Here is a 16556-nt window from a genome sequence, read left to right on the forward strand (position 1 = left end):
CACAATATTATAGTTATTATGTTTAATCATCAAACAATTAACCGAATTACCCATCCCCATTATCTTATTTACTCTTAAGGATTTACCCTAAGAATTAGTTATTCCTTGTTCATTATTTTCTAAGGATTATCCTAAGGAATAGGCACAAAATCCATCGTTGCCAGGGTTTGCTCAACAGGCACTAAATCCAAAGCTGTCAGGGTTATCTCATTTATTGGCAATATTGTTTCCTAGAATCCACTCGCAATACATGTCAATGGGTTTTTAGAGTACACCGGTGAACACATCGTTCACAATACATAAAGGTTACGAGCCTGCTAGTGCTCCACTGGACTGTCTAGAATAGTCCACGGTTGTCATCCATACTCTGCTAGATGACGGGGCCATCGCTTAGGTCATCGTTTGACTCATCGTTTTGGCTCATCGCTTAGGTCATCGTTTCTCACCATATTTTACCACTTATATATCATCACTCATCATGCATCTCATCTCTCATCGCTCATCATTTATCTCATCTTTAACCTACTCATGTTCTACCCAACACATTTTGTAGATATAAAATATGTATATAGTTTAAATCATTTAAAACATATATAAAATCGTTCATCCAGCATAAACAACAAGTATTCAAGTAATATGCACACATAGCACGTAGTTTATATAAAATATTTCATATCTATGTGTAAGATAAAAGTAACTATGCACTCATTTGAAAAGGTGGTGACTCGGCACTCGGACAGCACTTCGTTACTCTCAACACAATTTTCCTTTGACAAAACCTAATATCATTACCACTAGAGTTTAGTCTATTATTTACTGAGACTAATTAATAGTCTAGCTATTATTATTATATAAACATTAAACAATACTTATATAACCCATAATAATAGCCCAAGTATTTATTATAAGGTCCTAATAACATTACTATATTGAATCATAAGCTATACTAAAGATAGGTTAAGCGTAGCTCACTTACAACGGGTTTTTCTCAAAACCGGGCTCCGCTGGAGTAGCGTTCCCAAGCCGAAAGACTCTTTTTCTTGGAGCTGTCGGGTACTCCGGGTCTTCCTCCTTGTGCTAGGGAGGTTCCCTAGGCTTTTCGGGGGGTTTCGGGGCTAGAGAGAAGTTCTAGAGAGAGAGAGGGAAGTGAGGGGAGGTATGAGGAATGAATAGGGCTTCATCTCTTATTTATAGGAGTTTGGAGGGTCACTCACGTCATGAGTTTTAAGGTGCTCATGTCGTGAGGCTGGCTATAGCCAGGAACAACCTGGTGCTGACACTTAGCATCGCACACAGGGTGGAAATCATCCGATTTTCAAAAATTCATAACTTTTGCATACGAACTCTGTTTTCGACATTATTTATATCCACACATAGGTAAAAACAAGATCAAAAACTTTCATTTAGACTCTGTCGGCTAATTCTCGACCGATATTAAATTTAATAGTACGAGGAGATTAGAGTGTTAAATGACCGCGAAGAATTCGTAACTCCTTCATACAGACTTCGTTTTCACCTGTCTTTTTATCGTTAAGTTCCTATTAGTGAGATCTTCAACTCTCATTTAGGTCGCGTAGGCCAAAAACCGCTCAAACTAAAATTTGAGTTTTGGGTCGTACACTGCTAAGCTGAAACTTCGAAAAATCACAACTTCCTCATACGAAGTCAGATTTAGGAGTTCTTTTTATGGATGCTCTTAGGATAACATATTCTACGACTTTCATTTAGATTACTAAGGCTAAAAGTCACTCTATCATAAAATCACTATTTACGTCTTCCCGGTGTCGTGTCGGTTCCGTCGTGAAACTTCGACGGGTCATAACTTATTCGTTATAACTCGGATTTCATCACTCTTTATATGTACGGAATCCTTGAGATATATTCTACAACTTTGTTAAGATTATTTATTATAAATAATCTTTTGTGGAAAATTCGTTTTCAACCCCTATTATCTCTAAATTGAGTAGCCTAGATTTATGGGCGTTTCATCTAGGAAGGTCCTATTGCGCCTCTCAGCCACACCATTAAGATGTGCTATCGTAGGTGGCGTTAATTATGAAACAATTCCAAATTCCTTAAGACAGTCGAGTAACTCAATACTAAGATACTCTCCTCCACAATCGGATCGTAGCATCTTTATTTTCCTGCTCAATTGATTCTCCACTTCTTGCTTAAACTCTTTGAACCTTTCAAAAGTTTTCGAATTATGCTTGATTATGTAGATATAGCCATACCTACTATAATCATCAGTAAAAGTCACATAGAAGCGGTTAGCATCCCTTGTGGCGGTTCTGAATGGTCCACACACATCGGTATGTATGAGGTCTAACAAACATTCACCCCTTTCACAAGTACCAGTGAAGGGTAACTTGGGCATCTTTCCATGTAAACAAGATTTGCATGTGTCATCCGACTTTAAGTCAAATGACTCTAAAACTCCATCCTTTTGGAGTTGGGCTACGTGCTTCTTATTGACATGTCCAAGACGATAATGCCACAAGCATGCCTTGTCTAAAGCATTGGACGAATCAATATTCAACACATTATTTCCTAAGTTATCTACAATATTCACGGTTTTATATACACCATTGCAAGGTAATGCTTCAAAATAAAAAACACCATTATAATAAGCATAAATTGCACCAACTTCATTATTAAACGAAAATGTAAAACCTTGTTTGTACAAACTATGAAAGGAAATAATATTTCTCGCCATATCGGCCGAGTAACAACAATTATTCAAATCTAAATTTAAACCATTTCTAATAAATAAAGAATAAACTCCAATTTTTGTCACAGGCGACATTTTCCTATTTCCCATGATTAAGTTTGTCTTCTTGTGCTCCACATCCATACTTCTTTTTAGTCCCTGCAAATCAGAACAAATGTGAAATCCACAACCTGTATCAAGGACCCAAGAATTAGCATGTGATGAGTTATAATATTGAATAGTGTAAATACCTGCAAAGGAGGGTTTGATCTTCCCATCCTTTATGTCCTGCAAGTATTTGGGGAAACTTCGTTTCCAATTCCCCTTTTCATGACAATGGAAGTAGTCAGCATCCTTCGGATTGGAAGAAGGGTTAACGGAACCAGCTTTGGTCCCACTAGAAGAGGATCCATCAAGAGACTTTCCCTTGTGGCTCTTGGAGGGAGACTTCCTCTTCTTTCCCTTTCCATGTCCTATTACCAAAACAGGGGCAGAAGTAGTAGTAGGAGTACAGACAACCGACTTGCCTTTAAGGTTGCTTTCGGTAGTCCTTAAAAGCCCTTGAAGCTTGCTAAGAGTGACCTCCTCCTTGTTCATATGATAAGTCATACGAAACTGATCATAACAAGAAGGTAAAGAGTGTAGAAATATATCTATGGCCAATTCTTCATCAAAATTAACATTCAATTTTAGCAAGCGGTCCACATATCTCTGCATTTTCTGCAAGTGGGTCGTGATGGGTTCACCATCCTTCATTTTGGTTGTGATCATGGAGGCAATGATCTCATACCTCTCCTGCCAAACACTTTGATGGTATCTTTCCATCAAATCATGATATATTTTGATAGGGATAGTAGTCCTTATAGGACTTATATAGCTCAACAGTCATTGTTGCAATCATAAGACACGGCACCTTTGTGGCATCCCTCTCATGAGTAGTGTGTTCATCGATTTGTTCAGGAGTAATAGTGGTGACATCAATCTCCTTTTGCTCTTTATCATGGACATATTATTTTTTCTCATAGCGAATAGCCATTATGATGTTTTGAATTCAGTCACTGAAATTCGAGCCATCAAAAATGACCTTCCTATATAGGTTCATGAGGGAGAAAGAGCCTGAAGGAATTGGTGTTGAAGCATTGTTTAGGGTAGACATCTGAAAAGGAAGAAGAAAAAAAGTTTAGATTAGATGACAATCCTTAATAGTACACCCAATATCAAATATTAAGGCTAGGATCCAACACAATATTCTACAATTACGAAGAGGGATGTTGTAATCCAATTGTAAAATATTTGAAGGTAGGTAAATGACGATTTACCAATTTCTACCATGAAAAATGAAATAGATTATTAGGTTTTAATTGGTTTGAAATTCCTAGATCTTTGAGATTAATTGAACTTTTCAAAGGGATGTTTAAATCTCAATTGTGCCCTTCAAGTTTGTGACTGGGATGCCGAGGATCACAAACAAGGTGTGAATAACCATGTAAATTAACATGGTACACCTAATGTTACAAATCACCTAATCAATGTGCCGGTTAACCATATGCACTCCATTGATCTTTGATTAACATCAAGCTACCCTTTTCCACGCATTGTCAGTCCTAGATTAGTGTGTCGGTTAACCACACATGCTCCACTAACGACTTAACAAGGTGCAAAGTGTAATTTCATGGATTAGCACCATTTTCACCTTTTTCCTAAAGTAACTAAGATTGGGAATTAAATAAAAGTTTAGTTACTTTATATTTATCATTATACTTTTAATGAGGGAGAATTAGTGTCCTATCCTACCCATTCGGCTACCTCCACCAGTCAAGGAAGCAGTGGGTGAGAGTGGACACCCATTAAACCACCATTTTATAGGTAGTAACCTTATACCCCCCTTATAGACCGGCTACGTGAATGAGGCCTACTAACAGTAAGAGCGACTTGTTTTATACATACATACATACATACACACACACACACACACACACACACATATATATATATATATATATATATATATATATATATATATATTAAGCTTATAATATTATAAAGTATAAGGGTTGAATTTTAACTTTTAAAACTCTGGGGTTTGGAATTAAAGTTCATTTAATGATACTTTGCGAATTCCAAAACTTGAGGGCAAGTTTTGAAACTTGTCAAAACTCTTCACATTCATAACCTATGAGTTTAATTTGATTTTAATGATGAGACCTTTCATTTTCCAAAACTTGAGGACAAGTTATGGAGGTCATTAAACATCAATTAGATCATATGTATAACAACTAAATTATCATATAATTATTGATCTAACTATTATCAACAATAATAAAATAAGTTGGTTTATCATATCAAACAACAACTATTTTAAAACTTTGATAATTATTTTTCTATTGGATGAGTATGATCACTACCATATCTTAAAAAACATATTTTTTATTATTCAAAACAGTTTGGGGTAATTATCATATCCAATTTTGGCCAAACACGAATTTTTGCACTCTGATTAGCCAACTCGGCAAGTCCATGAACTGGACTCGTCGAGTAGCTTCATTTCTGCATGGACTCGTCGAGTTCCCCAGTGGACTCGACAAGTTCATCGATCACAATGCAGAAAACTTAATTTTTTCAAGTTTAAAAACAAGCAACCATCTAATATAATAGACAACAATCCTTGGCTCTGATACCACTGTTGGGTTTTGAGCACTATAACACTTCCTAAGTGCACATGCAACCTTAAATGCTTTGGATCTATGTTTTCTCTAATTATACATTCATTTTCATTTTCCAAAGCATACACCCTAGCTAGCATGCAATTGAAGCTATATATAATCAAAGCATAGTTAGGATACATACCTCTTGAATAGGGTAGAGTTCTTGACCTTTGGAAACTTGAGCACCTCAAGTGTGATGCCTCTAATGGTTCAGAAACACCAATATGCAAAGGAGGTTCTAAGATAATAAGTTACTTAACTCTTTTGAAGGTGCAACCAATTTTGGAGCATGGAGGGGGCTATTTATAATTGTGTCAAGTGTTAGGGTTACACTTTGCAAACCCTAATGATCCATGACTTTCCACATTCCTATTATCCATAGGTTTAACCTCCATGGACTATCCATATGTTATATTATTAGTTTAACCCACTTACATAATCATGGATCACTTAGCCCATACTATAAGTATCATTGATTGACATAATCAATACCTTCATATTTTCTATTTATAGTTTCTATCGAGGCCCTAAATATAGTCATAAGGCAAGTATGTCATGCTGGTGTTGGAAATAGGTGTCCAATGTCAAAACTAGTTGGTATAACTTTGGAAATAATAACAAAGTCCTTTTAGGGCTTCCTTGAAAAACTAAATGAGTTAGAGAATATATATATATATATATATATATATATATATATATATATATATATATATATATATATATAGATATATATTAAAAGGGAGAGACAATTAGCTTATTAAATTGTCATATCTTGATAAATTATTTAGAAAATAGTTTGGGCTGATTTGGAAATAATTGGAATTGATTAGACTTAATTTGATATAAATTAAAAGTACATGGACTGAATATTAATTATTCAAAAGTTGACTAGTTGAAATATTCTGGAACCTTGGGAGAGGGTATGAAAATCAACTAGGGATTATCCCTATTGATTTTCGAATTCTTCCATTTATGAAAAGAGGTGGAATTCGATTAAATAAGGATTTAGATTAGGTATTTATCCTTATCAGTTTATTTTCTCAACCAAGTCATCTTCAATTATAAATACCCTTCCAACCTCCTCATAGATTCATTTCCTTCCTTCTCAATTTCGAGATTGGTTTTTTCTCTTTTCTCTTCTTGAAATCTAGTGGGCCACTCTTAGGACCATTAGCTTTAAGTTCTATCACTTAGCTTTTTGGGTGCGACACTTTAGAGGCATTCTACTTCGGGTGTTAATCATTCCTAAAGCTTCAAGAAATTCGACAAACCACAAGGGATCTTCACGCAAATTCGATTTTGAAAAAGGTTAGTATTTCTTGACTATCTTTGTTGTTCATATTATTAGACTAGTGAACTTTGTAGGGTTTAGATCTTAAATTTGCATTAGAATTAATTTTGTTGTTTCCATTGCCATGTATTTTTTCTTGTTAAGATTAGGAAAACCTATCAATTGGTGTTTTTATGGGACGCAATCCATTAACAATGGTTCAATTGTTTCACATCTATTTTATGCAAATGATGCGTTATTTGTAGGGGAATAGAGCACTTTAAATTTTCAAAACTTAGCGTACACTCGATTGGATTTGATAGTTATTTTCTCAAAAAGTAAGGTATTTGGTATCGGTGTAGAGTACACTCGATTGGATTCAATGGATTTTATCCTTAATTGTCAATCAACTTCTTTCCCATTTTTGTACCTTGGCCTCCCGACGCAAGCTAATACGTCTCTTCACAAGAACTAGAAACCGTGGTAGATAAATTACAAAGTAGGTTATCATTATGGAAGGCAAAAACACTATCAATTGGCAGGAGAATCACCCTTGTAAACTCTATCCTTGGTAGTTTGTTGAAGTACCACTTCTCCATATTCAAAGCACCATTGGATGTCTTTAACTTGCTAGAAAGATTTAGTATGACATTTTTTAGGGAGGAATTGATTCAAATTCCAAATATGTTGAGTTTCTTGGGATAAGGTTTTATCCCCGAAGTCTTGTGGTGGCCTTAGAGTCGCCAGTCTGAGATTTGCAAAAGTAAATCTAACATCTTTGTGGGAAAAAATAATCATGGCTATTCATCAAATTAGCTGCATATGGGCATGTTTAAATGTTTGGTAGGTCAGGGCGATAAGATATGTGTTTGGCATGACCAATGGGTTGATATAGAGCCTCTTTGTGATAAAAATCCACTATTACTTGATATAGAAGCTAAGAAATTATGTACCTCAGAAAAAAGATATGAAATTATCAATGAGGATATCTCTTGGTTTTTGTGTTGGAAACGTGAATCCAGCTAGGTTGGTTAACATACACATATGCAAAGTTGCATGCAAGAGATAAGTCAAATCAATCTTTTGGATCAGAATGACCAACGGAAATAGATTGAAGATGATTTTGGTGCTTTCATGGTTAGTTCTATGCGAAAATTAATTAAGTCAAAATATATCATCCATATGGCTATATGAATTATTGCAATAATTGGGCCTTGATGAAGTGAATTATTTTAGTTGGAGAGCTGCATGGAATAAAATCCCAACCAAGGTGACCCTTATAAGGAGGGCTGCTATTATTACTCCAGGTCGGTGTATACTTTGTGGTGTTGTTGAAGAAACTACATATTATTTACTTGTTACATGTTCTTTTGACCAACAGATATGAAATCATGGCCTCATGGTGGTGTAGAAACTTTAACAGTAATAACTGTGGAGGAATTGGTTATGAATCCAAAAATTATAATAGATATCCAAAAGCTAAGAAATGTATTCATGTAATTTTCTTAGCTACCTAATGGATGATATGGAAAGCTACAAATGATTTGATCCATAATAATAAAATCATAATAATAACTGGGTGGATTGATGAAGTAAAGACAAACACATTTTTATGGGTTAGAAATACAAGTAATAGTAATTCACCAGATTAGAGGTTATTGATTGTCTCTCCTGTTACATGATTCAGAGGTATTTCAGGATTTAATTTGGGGTTAGGGGTTAGATTTCACTAATGAATGATACTTGCGAAAATCTTTATAGGGTCTGAAACAAGGCCCTCAACCCTAGTTCCAACTTAATTGGTCTCGTCTTACGCCTCAACTTTACATATAACAAGACTTCTTCATCCTTATTTCTCTCTAAAATATAGACATAACTTGGCACACCTACTTCTTTATGTAAACTACATCGTCTCACCGCATCTAACACATATATCCTTCAAAAAATGATTTCCTGAATTAGCTTTGAGTTTTTTTTTTAAACGGAAAATCTACTCTACGCTTAATCTAACACATAATTTCATATATGTCCACATGAAACTTGAACCTTCAACCTTAAAGAGGGAGGAAACCACCTGATATCGCTAGGCTATTAGCCCTTTGGTAGCTTTGAGTTCTATATGACTAATTTGAGAGCGTTGAATTATTTTCTTGAAAATTTTGTCACCAATTCCAATAGTGAGAAACAACATCTTTCTCTCTTAAAATCAATATGCAATATAGATTCTCGAACAAGCCTACATATTTTAATGAAATCCATGCAAGAAACTAGTGGACTCGACAACAAAACTAAGCACAATCAATACTCTTATTTCTGACCTTTTTCTATATTGTATCCTTGCAGTGGCACTATAGAATTTTACCTTCCATCGGCCAAACATATCCTTTGTTGTTCGAGAGGTGTGTCTTTATATATATGATCTTAAAGTGCCACACTACCAAGCCTACATTCGTATCAATCCTCAATCACAGTTTGCCCCTCTATTCATGCCAGTGTATGACCCTTACGTCCTAATCCGACGTAGATTATAGGGATGCCACATTACACAATGGTCCACACTAGGGATTTTTTGTGACAATCTTTTCTCATGATTTTCCAAATGACAGCACACAAATTCATGATTTAGCATCAAAATTAAATACAACGGTTTTGCGACTACAATTGACAAGACTGCCTGCAGTGGTGGAGCTATATGGGGAAGTGGGGGTACTGAAACATCCAAAATAAATTGTTTTATATATAAAACAAATTATTACTAAACAAACTTTATGTTATTGCATCCCCAACTAAAGGGTTTGTACCATATTTTTAATGTCTTGGATAGAATAACTACATAAAATATATATTTTCATGTTGCCAAAGCAAGTGCAGAGAGAGAATAAGTTGTAGAATACCATGGATGATCATGTTTTAAATGATTGTTTTGTCATTTTTATTGACAAATATGTGTTTTTGCAAGTTCTTGATGTTTAATTGTAAATTTTTATTAAATTATATATATATATATATATATATATATATATATATATGATTTACGACTTTAAATATTAATAAACTGTTTGCCTTTACTATATTGAAACTTGAAAATTTTTGTACCATTGTATAATTTTTTTGGCTCCACCGCTGACTACCTGGCTGCACAATCTTCTTTAAGAGTTAAACATGCCAATTCACTCAACTACTATTGTCTATTGCAATAACATCACTGCAATCTATATAACATTTAACTCGGTCCTACACTAACTGGTCAAACATATTGAGCTCGATATCCAATTGCATGTAATAAAGTTGGAATCAGTCTTGTTCGTATTCCACATTCCGTCACAATACCAGTGCACCAACATCTTCATAAAAAGGTTAACTTTCATGTTTTTTTTTTAGTTTCACACGGTTTAAGTATATATATATATATATATATATATATATATATATATATATATATATATATATATATAGAGAGAGAGAGAGAGAGAGAGATGTTCAAATGTTTCCAACAACTATTGTGTGCATGAATTGACCAATCAGAATTTAAGAAAACAAATCATTAATTGAATAATAAAGGGTAGTTTAGTCATTATGTATGTACACTTAATTATATTCCAAAATTATAATCGCTAAAATAATGGGTCAATTTCCCTTAAATAGCATTTAAATCCCTACATCATTTCACTACGTTATCATTCATCCTCAAAATGGTTATGTTGATGCCTCCACCATTGAACAACCCTAAAGTACCCGTCGCCGACAAAAAATAAAAAAACGAGACACAATTAAGTTTAAAATCCTTCACCAGCACTTCCATCTCCATTAGTGTTGTTGAGGAAGAAGTAATTGAAGAAATTAATGACAAGTTGCAAATCTAGGTAATCAGTAACGTAAATTTTACAATTCTGGGCAAAAAAAAAATAATTCATAGATTAGTGATATAATTTGCATAATAGTTGATTCCGCTTATTATCTCTTCAATTCTATTTATAATTAAAATCTTTATGTAAAATTTATTGTTATAATCACGTCTATTTATAAGAAATACATCTTAAAAATTATTGACGCTAACCACTTTTCTTAAACCCTAATTGATGAAGCAACCTATTTTAATGGATGTTAAGTTTTGCTGAGTTGTACACTTCCTTAAATTCGCATTAGAAGAACAATGAGAATATTTGTTTTTTTATACTTTAAGCTTTTAATTCTCTATTAATTATATATGTTGCACAAAAGGTGTTTGTGGAAATGCCTTAAAGAGAATCTGGTCATGTTGTATGTATTATGTCAAAACTCTCATAATGCCTATTATTCTATTAGAATTCAATTTCAATCTTCTTATTTGTCAAGATAGGAAAAGTAAAAAAAACATTTTTAGATAGGAAAATTAAAAAACATTCTAGTAGAATATGCTATCTGTAACAACCCGTAAATTGTTCCATCGCTGTAACCCATTCCATCGGTAAAACCCGTTTGTCTTTTGATTTTTCCGTTAACATTTTGTATTTTGTCATTTAATTTAAGATTTTTATTAATTATGACCTCGTAAGTATCCAGACACATTAGAAACACGTAAAAACACTTTCGATATTTAATTGGATAAATTTTAGTTTTATTCCGTCGGGTTATAAACAATTAAGTCGGGTACGACCAAAAGCACCGTTTAACGTCAGTATCAGGTAGAATTTCACCGGGCCATAAACTCAACCCCTATATAAAGGATTGAGTGATATCATTTTGAAGTTTTTTCTCTCTCTTAAAACACTTTCTCTCACTACTCTCTCTCTAAAATCCGATTTTGATCCAAAAACCCCCCTTTCAAGCCTCTAATTGGTAAGCATTCTATGCTAACTTGTTGTTTAACTTGATTGGTATGAAAATCTATGTTTGAATCACTCAAAACACCCATGAACAAGTGTTTACGGTTGGGAACACCTCCCAAAACCGTGAACACCTCTAAAGAGGGTTTTGAAGCCCCACAACCCCTCCAAATCACTTCTAGTGCTTAAGTATGACTTAGAAACTTGCATGCATGAGCTTAGGACCCCAAAATATTATCATTTGAGGCTTATACATGAGTTTACAGTCCAAGAACATGCTTGGACCGTAAACGCTCATTCATGGACCATAAACATCATTTAAGGTGTTAGTTTGCCCCTAAACACCTCCAGAAAGATTCCACGAGAGTATAGAACATTATAATCCTTGAAGAAATGCATCAAAACATACACAAATGGGTCAAACTTGAGTTTACGGCCCAAGAACATTCTTGGACCGTAAACACCTATTCTTAGACCTTAAACTCCTCCAATGGGTGTTAAAGTGCCCTTACACCTTGTATGGCTTAGAAATGGGTCTAGAACTTAGCATGCTTAACCTTAAACCACCAAATCACATGAATCATGGAAAAACATGAGTTTACTGCCATAAAATCATGTGTTTAAGGTAGTAAACTCACCAAGAACATCTTCATAGACCGTAAACTCCTTTTCCAAGGTCAATTCAAGTCCCAATCACTTCTTAAGCCATGGAATCAACCCTAGAACATTCCTTTGTGCATTGCAATTAACCTAGGACCATCAAAACACATTAAGAATTGGTACATAAGATTTTACGGCTATAAACTCATAGTTTATTGCCGTAAACTCCTCAAATGGTCATTAGGATGCCCAAATTCCCTTCCAATGCCACAAAACCAAGTCTAGCATCACCCCTAAAGTGCTATAAGGCCATTTAGCAACCAAGAACACCCCCACCATGAGTTTATGGCCGTAAACTCATGGAGAGTTGGTCATTTGGACCGTAAACTCCTAAAGTAGTTTACTCTTGAAGAGCAAACTCCATATCTATGCCCTATACGTCCGTAGATGCTACCCGGGTCACTCCAAACACTTGAATTGAAGTGTTTTCACGTCTAGAAGTGTTTACTCTTATCTAACTAGTGGTTCGAAGTCTAATTAGATACAATTATATATCTATTCATATTACATAGGAACCTCGTGTGTTTTCAATCCCTGAACGGACAATTAGCATCAAACCGGCACACTTCTCGACTGGTGAGTTCATACCCCTACACCTTTTTCTGTGTTTTTCAATGTTTTCTCGGGGGGGGGGGGGGGGGGGAATACAAGCAAACTATAAATGTTTTCGAAACCTAAAACTAATGTAATTCTATAAATATCTGGCAAACTTTTAGATATCTTTACCCCTTTTGTATCATGCGTAGCATAAGGGATGTTTTACTGAATATAACTAAGTAGATTTCAATTACAGTAAAGGAAACAATCGAACCAATCAAATTATTATGGTAATAATTTGGGATCTTTAGTTCTTGTTTTACGGACACAGATTTTACGCAAAGTTAATAGATAAACTATGTCTGATTCAGTTTATCTCTGTTTAATTTAAAGTATCTTGCCAGATAATTTCATTGTATTAAATTGTGTTTACTGTATTATGTTTTAAAATGATTATTATGTTTGATAACGAACGAGTACATCGTGAATAATTTAATACTAGCTTGTGAGATTATCTTCATTAACCCTTGGGGTTATCAGTAAATCCTCTCCGTAAGTGTAACCAGAGTCTCCTGGAGGGAGAGCGTGGAATTTGTGAATAGATCTATTCGGGACTGACAATCCCACACCTAAACTGCTAGCTACAGTTAGGCGGGCACGTCTGGGGTGACAAATTCTAGATATCGTCCGACGCTTGAAGAACGTCAAGGAGGTTTCGTTGTCATATTAGCCTGGTTATCCGACTCACAATACGTATTAATATAATAATATAAGCTTATTCACGGAATCTATATCTTCTCTAATCTATAGTTTTAGTGGATGGTATTCCCAGTGGTTTTGAATCTATATCTTCTCTAGTCTATAGTTTTACTGGATGGTATTCCCAGTGGTTTTGAATCTATATCTTCTCTAATCTATAGTTTTACTGGATGGTATTCCCAGTGGTTTTGAATCTATATCTTCTCTAATCTATAGTTTTATTGGATGGTATTCCCAGTGGTTTTGAATCTATATCTTCTCTAATCTATAGTTTTACTGGATGGTATTCCCAGTGGTTTTAAATCTATATTTTCTATTAATCTATAGTTTTACTGGATGGTATTCCCAGTGGTTTTGAATCTATATCTTCTCTAATCTATAGTTTTACTGGATGGTATTCCCTGTAGTTTTGAATCTATATTTTCTCTAATCTATAGTTTTACTGGATGGTATTCCCAGTGGTTTTAAATCGATATTTTCTCTAATCTATAGTTTTACTGGATGGTATTCCCAGTGATTTAAATCTATATTTTCTATTAATCTATAGTTTTACTGGATGGTATTCCCAGTGGTCTTTAAATCTATAGTTTTATATATTATAACTATCTACTGTTGTACTGGATGGTATTCCCAGTGGATTTTCAATATATAGTCTTACGTATTAAACTATCTACTGTTGTATCGAACGAAAATTTAGATATATAACTAAACTGTCATTATAAGAAAATATGGGATTTTCTTGGATAACAACTTTTCAGAAAACCAAAGGAAATATGATCTTTTTACAAAAACAAACAGCTTATGAACTCACCAGCTTTATGCTGATTTTTAAACTGCTTGTATTCTCAGGTTCTCCTTAGACATGTATCTCGCGTCCTTTTGCAGAAGACAGAGCAGATGGAATTCTCGTCTTTACTTTTGTTTAATCTTATGTATCTAAAACTTGTATTACTTTGCTTTTCCACTTTCAAACAAATTTAATGAATGTATGTAATGTAATGTTTCGTGTTTACTATGCTTGCTATGTACATTTGTTGTGATACTTTACATGATGTCCTTCGCCCCAAAACGTTTCCGTCATCGGTTTCGGGGTGTGACACTATCACTGTCCATTATATCGTTTCCATTAAATAAGTAATGCTTGTATTCTGTCAGAATGTCTTTGAGAATGTTTGTTAACATCAAGTATACTTGCTTGTATTCTGTAAGAATGTCTTTGAGAATATTTGTTAACAAGTATACTTGCTTGTATTCTGTCAGAATTTATTTATATAAATGCATTTTGGTGTTTTTATTTTATAAAAAAGATGTTATAAATTCTATTAGAATATAAGTTAAATTACAATTTTTTAATGTCTACTACATTCTATCAGAATTTATAGTTTTTATTATTTTAGAATGCTCTAAATTTTTTAATATCTGAAAGTTGATTATGTTTTTTTTTATGAATTTAGGTTTTGAAAAGACTGTCATTGATGTGGAAAAGGAGACAAACGTGGAGAACTAGACTGTATTCTTGCAAAATGTATTATGCTAGAATGTATAAAGTGTTTCTTAACAATAATATTATTTCGGAATGGATTAATGTTTTTGTTTTTCTTTTTTAACCATTTTTAGTTTTAATCTTTAAGAATAAATGTAATCCTTAAACCATTATTACTCATAATTTTTTTAAAATGAATGTAAAAAGTATATTGAATGAAACCATATTATGCAAGAATAAAACCACAAATATATTTACTAATTTATTGTTGACTTTTTGTCATTCTGACAGAATAAAATCGGTTATTATTAAAAATAATATTAAAATTTAATTAGAATTAATATAAAAATTCATATTTTTTTAAGAATAAGGGAATTAATGATCACTTAAAATCTGAAAATTTTCTTTTTTAAAATAGGTTAATTGACCTATTTTAATTATATGATACATGCTACCCTATTCTAATATATATATATATATATATATATATATATATATATATATATATATATATATATATATATATATATATATGTTGGAAAATTGGTGCTAACCAATTTATAAAAATGAGTTTTTCCCATTTTTTAACACGTCCAAAATGGATTTATATGAATGATAAATTAATCCTTAAAGTAAGGGTGTTTGAAGAAGTAAATAAAAGAGTTTAATGGTTTGGAGAAAAAAAGAAAAGTTTAGTGGCCTTTCTTGCAAATATTTCTTTCCTTTGTAACTGAAATTGTAATTAATATTACAATTCAATTACATATTAACACACATTAATTTTGTGATTAATAGAGGTGTTTAAATGAGAGGTTATAGAATGTGTAGTATAAATATTACTACTATACAACCATTTGAGAACACCAATAAGAATACAAAAACTCTTTTCTTCTCCAATTCATTTTCTTAGTTTTCTTGTAGACTTAAAAGTAAAATCCATACCTAATGAGGGTTTGGGTGGTCTAGAAGAACCACTTATAGTTGTTGTATCCTGGGAAACAAACATCTAATAGCGGGCAAATTTGTTTTAAGGACAATGTGTTAAACACATGCCTCAACTTTTTTCTATTTCTTGTTTGTTTTCGTACATTACCAGAATATTATTCCTACAATCTTGAAACAAAATTCGTTTGTACGAATCGAACTAGAAATCGGAAACAATTTTACTTGTATTTTTTTAATATTATACGATTTTCATAAGAAAAAAAAGAGGATTGTTTTGTGATTTTGAAGCACATTTGGTCATTAAGTCACTAAGAGATGTATTTGTAATTAAGTATCTAATTTTCCAACTTTGGTACTGATTCTATTAAGTACTTAATGAGTTAAGAAGCTAACTTAACTCAAAAACACAATTTACGTGTTACTATGAAATGCTCTAATATGTCCCAATCTTTGAAAAATCATAACTTTGTCATGGTTGCTCATTTTTTGTTGAAACCAATTCTCAAAGTTTTGTATATGAGTCTACTTCATTTCATTACTTTTGGCCGAAAGCTGGAAACAACTCTAACTATGGTGAAAAATAACATTTTGACTGACTGGTTAAATTTTAACAGCTATGATACACAGGGGCAGTACTACTGGATTATAAACTTAGATTTTTTTTTGACAAGTTTAAGTGGGG

This window comes from Lactuca saligna, chromosome 6 (assembly GCF_052625555.1).
Source record: "Lactuca saligna cultivar CGN05327 chromosome 6, ASM5262555v1, whole genome shotgun sequence".
Classification (NCBI taxonomy): domain Eukaryota; kingdom Viridiplantae; phylum Streptophyta; class Magnoliopsida; order Asterales; family Asteraceae; genus Lactuca; species Lactuca saligna.